Genomic DNA, 11233 nt, shown 5'->3' on the forward strand with positions numbered 1-11233 from the left:
CGTTTCCATCGTATAAAACGAATAATTGCAACCAGTGTGAAAGTTATGGCCATTTCTACATTCCGAGCAACCTAGGATTCACTCTAGGGCGTTGCTCCACCAGACCGAATAGTTACGGCCTAAGAAGTCAACGCCAGAAGCATAAAATACGATATAAATACAACAGTTCTTCCATCGTATAAAACGAATAATTGCAACCAGTGTGAAAGTAATGGTCATTTCTACGTTCCGGGCAACCTAGGCTTCTCTCTAGGGCGTTGCTATACCAGATCGAATAGATAGTGCCTTAGATGTCAACGCCAGAAGCATAAAATACAATATAAATACAACAGCGTTTCCATCGTATAAAACGAATAATTGCAACCAGTGTGAAAGTTATGGCCATTTCTACATTCCGAGCAACCTAGGATTCACTCTAGGGCGTTGCTCCACCAGACCGAATAGTTACGGCCTAAGAAGTCAACGCCAGAAGCATAAAATACGATATAAATACAACAGCTCTTCCATCGTATAAAACGAATAATTGCAACCAGTGTGAAAGTAATGGTCATTTCTACGTTCCGGGCAACCTAGGATTCACTCTAGGGCGTTGCTCCACCAGATCGAATAGTTATGTCCTTAGAAGTAAACGCCAGAAGCATAAAATACGATATAAATACAACAGCTTTTCCATCGTATAAAAGGATTAATTGCAACCAGTTTGTACGTGATGGTCATTTCTCCTTCCCGGCAACCTAGGCTTCACTCTAGGGCGTTGCTCCAACAGATTGAATAGTTAGGGCCTTAGAAGTCAACGCCAGAGGCTTAAAGTACAATATGAATACAACAGCGTTTCCATCGTATAAAACGAATAATTGCAACCAGTGTGAAAGTTATGGTCATTTCTACATTCAGAGCAACCTAGGATTCACTCTAGGGCGTTGCTCCACCAGATCGAATAGTTAGGTCCTTAGAAGTAAACGCCAGAAGCATAAAATACGATATAAATACAACAGCGTTTCCATCGTATAAAACGAATAATTGCAACCAGTTTGAAAGTGATGGCCAATTCTACGTTCCGGGCAACCTAGCCTTCACTCTAGCGCATTGCTCCACCAGATCGAATAGTTAGTGCCTTAGAAGTCAACGCCAGAAGCATAAAATACAATATAAATACAACAGCTTTTCCACCGTATAAAAGGAATAATTGCAAACAGTGTGAAAGTAATGTGTCATTTCCACGTTCCGGGCAAGCTAGACTTCACCCTAGGCCGTTGTTCCACCAGATCGAATAGTTAGGGCCTATGAAGTGAACGCCAGAAGCATAAAATACCAATAAAAATACAACAGTTTTTCCATCGTATAACAGGATTAATTGCAACCAGTTTGAAAGTGATGGTCATTTCTCTTTTCCGGGCAACCTAGGCTTCACTCTAGGGCATTGCTCCACTAGATCGAATAGCTAGGGCCTTAGAAGTCAACGCCAGAAGCATAAAATACACTATAAATACAACAGTTTTCCCATCGTATAAAACGAATAATTGCAACCAGTATGAAACTGATGGTCATTTCTATTTTCCGAGCAACCTAGGCTTCAACCTAGGGCGTTGCTCCAACAGATTGAATAGCTAGGGCCTAAGAAGTCAACGCCGGAAGCATAAAATACAATATAAATACAACAGTTTTTCCATCGTATAAAACGAATAATTGCAACCAGTGTGAAAGTAATGGTCATTTCTACGTTCCGAGCACCCTAGGCGTCACTCAAGGGCGTTGCTCCACCACATCTAATAGCTACGGCCTTAGAAGTCAACGCCAGAGGCATAAAGTACAATATAAATACAACAGCGTTTCCATCGTATAAAACGAATAATTGCGACCAGTGTGAAAGTTATGGTCAGTTCTACATTCCGAGCAACCTAGGAATCACTCTAGGGCGTTGCTCCACCAGATCGAATAGTTAGGTCCTTAGAAGTAAACGCCAGAAGCATAAAATACGATATAAATACAACAGCTTTTCTATCGTATAAAAGGAATAATTGCAAACAGTGTGAAAGTAATGGTCATTTCTACGTTCCGGGCAAGCTAGGCTTCACCCTAGGCCCTTGTTCCACCAGTTCGAATAGTTAGGGCCTAAGAAGTGAACGCCAGAAGCATAAAATGCAATAAAAACACAACAGTTTTTCCATCGTATAACAGGATTAATTGCAACCAGTTTGAAAGTGATGGTCATTTCTACGTTCCGGGCAAGCTAGGCTTCACCCTAGGCCCTTGTTCCACCAGTTCGAATAGTTAGGGCCTAAGAAGTGAACGCCAGAAGCATAAAATGCAATAAAAATACAACAGTTTTTCCATCGTATAACAGGATTAATTGCAACCAGTTTGAAAGTGATGGTCATTCCTCCGTTCCGGGCAACCTGGGCTTCACTCTAGGGTGTTGCTCCAACAGATCGAATGGCTAGGGCCTTAGAAGTCAACGCCAGAAGCATAAAATAAAATATAAATACAACAGTTTATCCATCGTATGAAACGAATAATTGCAGCCAGTATGAAACTGATGGTCATTTCTACTTTCCGAGCAACCTAGGCTTCACCCTAGGGCGTTGCTCCAACAGATTGAATAGTTAGGGCTTTAGAAGTCAACGCCAGAGGCTTAAAGTACAATATAAATACAACAGCGTTTCCATCGTATAAAACGAATAATTGCAACCAGTGTGAAAGTTATGGCCATTTCTACATTCCGAGCAACCTAGGATTCACTCTAGGGCGTTGCTCCACCAGACCGAATAGTTACGGCCTAAGAAGTCAACGCCAGAAGCATAAAATACGATATAAATACAACAGCTCTTCCATCGTATAAAACGAATAATTGCAACCAGTGTGAAAGTAATGGTCATTTCTACGTTCCGGGCAACCTAGGCTTCTCTCTAGGGCGTTGCTATACCAGATCGAATAGATAGTGCCTTAGAAGTCAACGCCAGAAGCATAAAATACAATATAAATGCAACAGTTTTCCCATCGTATAAAACGAATAATTGCAACCAGTGTGAAAGTTATGGTCATTTCCACATTCCGAGCAACCTGGGCTTCACTCTAGGGCGTTGCTCCACCAGATCGAATAGTTAGGTCCTTAGAAGTAAACGCCAGAAGCATAAAATACGATATAAATACAACAGCTTTTCCATCGTATAAAAGGATTAATTGCAACCAGTTTGAACGTGATGGTCATTTCTCCTTCCCGGCAACCTAGGATTCCCTCCAGGGCGTTGCTCCACCAGACCGAATAGCTACGGCCTAAGAAGTCAACGCCAGAAGCATAAAACACGATATAAATACAACAGCTTTTCCATCGTATAAAACGAATAATTGCAACCAGTATGAAACTTATGGTCATTTCTACTTTCCGAGCAACCTTGGCTTTACCCTAGGGCGTTGCTCCAACAAATTGAATAGTGAGGGCCTTAGAAGTCAACGCCCGAACCATAAAATGCAAAAAAAATACTACAGTGTTTCCATCATATAACAGGAATAATTGCAACCAGTTTGAAAGTGATGGCCAATTCTACGTTCCGGGCAACCTAGGTTTCACACCAGGGCGTTGCTCCACCAGACGGAATAGTTACGGCCTAAGAAGTCAACGCCAGAAGCATAAAATACGATATAAATACAACAGCTTTTCCATCGTATAAAATGTATAATTGCAACCAGTGTGAAAGTAATCATCATTTCTACGTTCCGAGCACCCTAGGCGTCACTCTAGGGCGTTGCTCCACCACATCTAATAGCTACGGCCTTAGAAGTCAACGCCAGAGGCATAAAATACAATATAAATACAACAGCGTTTCCATCGTATAAAACGAATAATTGCAACAAGTGTGAAAGTTATGGTCATTTCCATATTCCGAGCAACCTAGGCTCCACTCTAGGGCGTTGCTCCACCAGATCGAATAGTTAGGTCCTTAGAAGTAAACGCCAGAAGCATAAAATACTATATAAACACAACAGCTTTTCCATGGTATAAAAGGATTAATTGCAACCAGTTTGAACGTGATGGTCATTTCTCCTTTCCGGGCAACCTAGGCTTCACTCTAGGGCGTTGCTCCACTATATCGAACAGCTAGGGCCTTAGAAGTCAACGCCAGAAGCATAAAATACAATATAAATACAACAGTTTTTCCATCGTATAAAACGAATAATTGCAACCAGTATGAAACTTATGGTCATTTCTGCCTTCCGAGCAACCTAGGCTTCACCCTAGGGCGTTGCTCTGACAGATTGAATAGTTAGGGCCTTAGAAGTCAACGCCCGAAGCATAAAATGCAATAAAAATACAACAGTGTTTCCATAATATAACAGGAATAATTGCAACCAGTTTGATAGTGATGGCCAATTCTACGTTCCGGGCAACCTAGGCATCACTCCAGGCCGTTGCTCCACCAGATCGAATAGTTAGTGCCTTAGAAGTCAACGCCAGAAGCATAAAATACAATATAAATACAACAGCTTTTCCATCGTATAAAACGAATAATTGCAACCAGTATGAAACTTATGGTCATTTCAAGTTCCCGAGCAACCTAGGCTTCACCCTAGGGCGTTGGTCCAACAGATTGAATAGTTAGTGCCTTAGAAGTCTACGCCCGAACCATAAAATGCAAAAAAAATACGACAGAGTTTCCATCATATAACAGGAATAATTGCGACCAGTTTGAAAGTGATGGCCAATTCTACGTTCCGGGCAACCTAGGCTTCACTCTAGGGTGTTGCTCCAACAGATCGAATAGTTAGTGCCTTAGAAGTCAACGCCAGAAGCATAAAATACAATATAATTACAACAGTTTTTCCATCGTATGAAACAAATAATTGCAACCAGTATGAAGCATATGGTCATTTCTACTTTCCGAGCAACCTAGGCTTCACCCTAGGGCGTTGCTCCAACGGATTGAATAGTTAGGGCCTTAGAAGTCAACGCCCGAACCATAAAATGCAAAAAAAATACAACAGTGTTTCCATCATATAACAGGAATAATTGCAACCAGTTTGAAAGTGATGGCCAATTCTACGTTCCGGGCTACCTAGGTTTCACTCCAGGGCGTTGCTCCACCAGACCGAATAGTTACGGCCTAAGAAGTCAACGCCAGAAGCATAAAATACAATATAAATACAACAGTTTTTCCATCGTATGAAACAAATAATTGCAACCAGTGTGAAAGTAATGGTCATTTCTACGTTCCGGGCAACCTAGGCTTCTCTCTAGGGCGTTGCTCCACCAGATCGAATAGATAGTGCCTTAGAAGTCAACGCCAGAAGCATAAAATACAATATAAATACAACAGTTTTTCCATCGTATAAAACGAATAATTGCAACCAGTGTGAAAGTTATGGTCATTTCCACATTCCGAGCAACCTGGGCTTCACTCTAGGGCGTTGCTCCACCAGATCGAATAGTTAGGTCCTCAGAAGTAAACGCCAGAAGCATAAAATACGATATAAATACAACAGCGTTTCCATCGTATAAAACGAATAATGGCAACCAGTGTGAAAGTTATGGTCATTTCTGCGTTCCGGGCAACCTAGGCTTCACTCTAGGGCGTTGCTCCACCAGATCGAATAGTTAGGTCCTTAGAAGTAAACGCCAGAAGCATAAAATACGATATAAATCCAACAGCTTTTCCATCGTATAAAAGGATTAATTGCAACCAGTTTGAACGTGATGGTCATTTCTCCTTCCCAGCAACCTTGGATTCACTCTAGGGCGTTGCTCCACCAGATCGAATAGTTAGGTCCTCAGAAGTAAACGCCAGAAGCATAAAATACGATATAAATACAACAGCGTTTCCATCGTATAAAACGAATAATGGCAACCAGTATGAAACTTATGGTCATTTCTGCTTTCCGAGCAACCTAGGCTTCACCCTAGGGCGTTGCTCCAACAGAATGAATAGTTAGGGCCTTAGAAGTCAACGCCTGAACCATAAAATACAAAAAAAATACAACAGTGTTTCCATCATATAACAGGAATAATTTCGACCAGTTTGAAAGTGATGGCCAATTCTACGTTCCGGGCAACCTAGCCTTCACTCTAGGGCGTTGCTCCACCAGATCGAATAGTTAGTGCCTTAGAAGTCAACGCCAGAAGCATAAAATACAATATAATTACAACAGCTTTTCCATCGTATAAAACGAATAATTGCAACCAGTATGAAACTTATGGTCATTTCTACTTTTCGAGCAAGCTAGGCTTCACCCTAGGGCGTTGCTCCAACAGATTGAATAGTTAGGGCCTTAGAAGTCAACGCCCTAAGCATAAAATGTAATAAAAATACAACAGTGTTTCCATCATATAACAGGAATAATTGCAACCAGTTTGAAAGTGATGGCCTATTCTACGTTCCGGGCAACCTAGGCTTCACTCTAGGGCGTTGCTCCACCAGATGGAATAGTTAGTGCCTTGGAAGTCAACGCCAGAGGCATAAAATACAATATAAATACAACAGTCTTTTCATTGTATAAAACGAATAATTGCAACCAGTTTGAAAGTGATGGCCAATTCTACCTTCCGGGCAACCTAGGTTTCACTCTAGCGCATTGCTCCACCAGATCGAATAGTTAGTGACTTAGAAGTCAACGCCAGAAGCATAAAATACAATATAAATACAACAGCTTTTCCACCGTATAAAAGGAATAATTGCAAACAGTGTGAAAGTAATGTGTCATTTCTGCGTTCCGGGCAAGCTAGACTTCACCCTAGGCCGTTGTTCCACCAGATCGAATAGTTAGGGCCTAAGAAGTGAACGCCAGAAGCATAAAATGCAATAAAAATACAACAGTTTTTCCATCGTATAACAGGATTAATTGCAACCAGTTTGAAAGTGATGGTCATTCCTCCGTTCCGGGCAACCTGGGCTTCACTCTAGGGTGTTGCTCCAACAGATCGAATGGCTAGGGCCTTACAAGTCAACGCCAGAAGCATAAAATAAAATATAAATACAACAGTTTATCCATCGTATGAAACGAATAATTGCAGCCAGAATGAAACTGATGGTCATCTCTACTTTCCGAGCAACCTAGGCTTCACCCTAGGGCGTTGCTCCAACAGATTGAATAGTTAGGGCTTTAGAAGTCAACGCCAGAGGCTTAAAGTACAATATAAATACAACAGCGTTTCCATCGTATAAAACGAATAATTGCAACCAGTGTGAAAGTTATGGCCATTTCTACATTCCGAGCAACCTAGGATTCACTCTAGGGCGTTGCTCCACCAGACCGAATAGTTACGGCCTAAGAAGTCAACGCCAGAAGCATAAAATACGATATAAATACAACAGTTCTTCCATCGTATAAAACGAATAATTGCAACCAGTGTGAAAGTAATGGTCATTTCTACGTTCCGGGCAACCTAGGCTTCTCTCTAGGGCGTTGCTATACCAGATCGAATAGATAGTGCCTTAGAAGTCAACGCCAGAAGCATAAAATACAATATAAATACAACAGCGTTTCCATCGTATAAAACGAATAATTGCAACCAGTGTGAAAGTTATGGCCATTTCTACATTCCGAGCAACCTAGGATTCACTCTAGGGCGTTGCTCCACCAGACCGAATAGTTACGGCCTAAGAAGTCAACGCCAGAAGCATAAAATACGATATAAATACAACAGCTCTTCCATCGTATAAAACGAATAATTGCAACCAGTGTGAAAGTAATGGTCATTTCTACGTTCCGGGCAACCTAGGATTCACTCTAGGGCGTTGCTCCACCAGATCGAATAGTTATGTCCTTAGAAGTAAACGCCAGAAGCATAAAATACGATATAAATACAACAGCTTTTCCATCGTATAAAAGGATTAATTGCAACCAGTTTGTACGTGATGGTCATTTCTCCTTCCCGGCAACCTAGGCTTCACTCTAGGGCGTTGCTCCACTAGATCGAACAGCTAGGTCCTTAGAAGTCAACGCCAGAAGCATAAAATACAATATAAATACAACAGTTCTTCCATCGTATAAAACGAATAATTGCAACCAGTATGAAACTTATGGTCATTTCTGCTTTCCGAGCAACCTAGGCTTTACCCTAGGGCGTTGCTCCAACACATTGAATAGTTAGGGCCTTAGAAGTCAACGCCCGAACCATAAAATGCAAAAAAAATACAACAGTGTTTCCATCATATATCAGGAATAATTGCAACCAGTTTGAAAGTGATGGCCAATTCTACGTTCCGGGCAACCTAGGATTCACTCCAGGGCGTTGCTCCACCAGACCGAATAGCTACGGCCTAAGAAGTCAACGCCAGAAGCATAAAACACGATATAAATACAACAGCTTTTCCATCGTATAAAACGAATAATTGCAACCAGTATGAAACTTATGGTCATTTCTACTTTCCGAGCAACCTTGGCTTTACCCTAGCGCGTTGCTCCAACAAATTGAATAGTGAGGGCCTTAGAAGTCAACGCCCGAACCATAAAATGCAAAAAAAATACTACAGTGTTTCCATCATATAACAGGAATAATTGCAACCAGTTTGAAAGTGATGGCCAATTCTACGTTCCGGGCAACCTAGGTTTCACACCAGGGCGTTGCTCCACCAGACGGAATAGTTACGGCCTAAGAAGTCAACGCCAGAAGCATAAAATACGATATAAATACAATAGCTTTTCCATCGTATAAAACGTATAATTGCAACCAGTGTGAAAGTAATCATCATTTCTACGTTCCGAGCACCCTAGGCGTCACTCTAGGGCGTTGCTCCACCACATCTAATAGCTACGGCCTTAGAAGTCAACGCCAGAGGCATAAAATACAATATAAATACAACAGTTTTTCCATCGTATGAAACAAATAATTGCAACCAGTATGAAGCATATGGTCATTTCTACTTTCCGAGCAACCTAGGCTTCACCCTAGGGCGTTGCTCCAACGGATTGAATAGTTAGGGCCTTAGAAGTCAACGCCCGAACCATAAAATGCAAAAAAAATACAACAGTGTTTCCATCATATAACAGGAATAATTGCAACCAGTTTGAAAGTGATGGCCAATTCTACGTTCCGGGCTACCTAGGTTTCACTCCAGGGCGTTGCTCCACCAGACCGAATAGTTACGGCCTAAGAAGTCAACGCCAGAAGCATAAAATACGATATAAATACAACAGCTTTTCCATCGTATATAACGAATAAATGCAACCAGTGTGAAAGTAATGGTCATTCCTACGTTCCGGGCAACCTAGGCTTCTCTCTAGGGCGTTGCTCCACCAGATCGAATAGATAGTGCCTTAGAAGTCAACGCCAGAAGCATAAAATACAATATAAATACAACAGTTTTTCCATCGTATAAAACGAATAATTGCAACCAGTGTGAAAGTTATGGTCATTTCCACATTCCGAGCAACCTGGGCTTCACTCTAGGGCGTTGCTCCACCAGATCGAATAGTTAGGTCCTTAGAAGTAAACGCCAGAAGCATAAAATACGATATAAATCCAACAGTTTTTCCATCGTATAAAAGGATTAATTGCAACCAGTTTGAACGTGATGGTCATTTCTCCTTCCCGGCAACCTAGGATTCACTCTAGGGCGTTGCTCCACTATATCGAACAGCTAGGGCCTTAGAAGTCAACGCCAGAAGCATAAAATACAATATAAATACAACAGTTTTTCCATCGTATAAAACGAATAATTGCAACCAGTATGAAACTTATGGTCATTTCTACCTTCCGAGCAACCTAGGCTTCACCCTAGGGCGTTGCTCTAACAGATTGAATAGTTAGGGCCATAGAAGTCAACGCCCGAAGCATAAAATGCAATAAAAATACAACAGTGTTTCCATAATATAACAGGAATAAATGCAACCAGTTTGATAGTGATGGCCAATTCTACGTTCCGGGCAACCTAGGCTTCACTCTAGGGCGTTGCTCCACCAGATCGAATAGTTAGTGCCTTAGAAGTCAACGCCAGAAGCATAAAATACAATATAAATACAACAGCTTTTCCATCGTATAAAACGAATAATTGCAACCAGTATGAAACTTATGGTCATTTCAACTTCCCGAGCAACCTAGGCTTCACCCTAGGTCGTTGGTCCAACAGATTGAATAGTTAGTGCCTTAGAAGTCTACGCCCGAACCATAAAATGCAAAAAAAATACGACAGTGTTTCCATCATATAACAGGAATAATTGGGACCAGTTTGAAAGTGATGGCCAATTCTACGTTCCGGGCAACCTAGGCTTCACTCTAGGGTGTTGCTCCACCAGATCGAATAGTTTGTGCCTTAGAAGTCAACGCCAGAAGCATAAAATACAATATAAATAGAACAGTTTTTCCATCGTATAAAACGAATAATAGCAACCAGTGTGAAAGTTATGATCATTTCTACTTTCCAAGCAACCTAGGCTTCACCCTAGGGCGGTGCTCCAACAGATTGAATAGTTAGGGCCTTAGAAGTCTACGCCCGAACCATAAAATGCAAAAAAAATACAACAGTGTTACCATCATATAACAGGAATAATTTCGACCAGTTTGAAAGTGATGGCCAATTCTACGTTCCGGGAAACCTAGGCTTCACTCTAGGGCGTTGCTCCACCAGATCGAATAGTTAGTGCCTTAGAAGTCAACGCCAGAAGCATAAAATACAATATAAATACAACAGTTTTTCCATCGTATGAAACAAATAATTGCAACCAGTATGAAGCATATGGTCATTTCTACTTTCCGAGCAACCTAGGCTTCACCCTCGGGCGTTGCTCCAACGGATTGAATAGTTGGGGCCTTAGAAGTCAACGCCCGAACCATAAAATGCAAGAAAAATACAACAGTGTTTCCATCATATAACAGGAATAATTGCAACCAGTTTGAAAGAGATGGCCAATTCTACGTTCCGGGCTACCTAGGTTACACTGCAGGGCGTTGCTCCACCAGACCGAATAGTTACGGCCTAAGAAGTCAACGCCAGAAGCATAAAATACGATATAAATACAACAGCTTTTCCGTCGTATATAACGAATAAATGCAACCAGTGTGAAAGTAATGGTCATTTCTACGTTCCGGGCAACCTAGGCTTCTCTCTAGGGCGTTGCTCCACCAGATCGAATAGATAGTGCCTTAGAAGTCAACGCCAGAAGCATAAAATACAATATAAATAGAACAGTTTTTCCATCGTATAAAACGAATAATAGCAACCAGTGTGAAAGTTATGATCATTTCTACTTTCCGAGCAACCTAGGCTTCACCCTAGGGCGGTGCTCCAACAGATTGAATAGT

The sequence above is a fragment of the Calliopsis andreniformis genome, unplaced genomic scaffold (genome assembly GCF_051401765.1).
Source record: "Calliopsis andreniformis isolate RMS-2024a unplaced genomic scaffold, iyCalAndr_principal scaffold0025, whole genome shotgun sequence".
Classification (NCBI taxonomy): Eukaryota; Metazoa; Arthropoda; class Insecta; order Hymenoptera; family Andrenidae; genus Calliopsis; species Calliopsis andreniformis.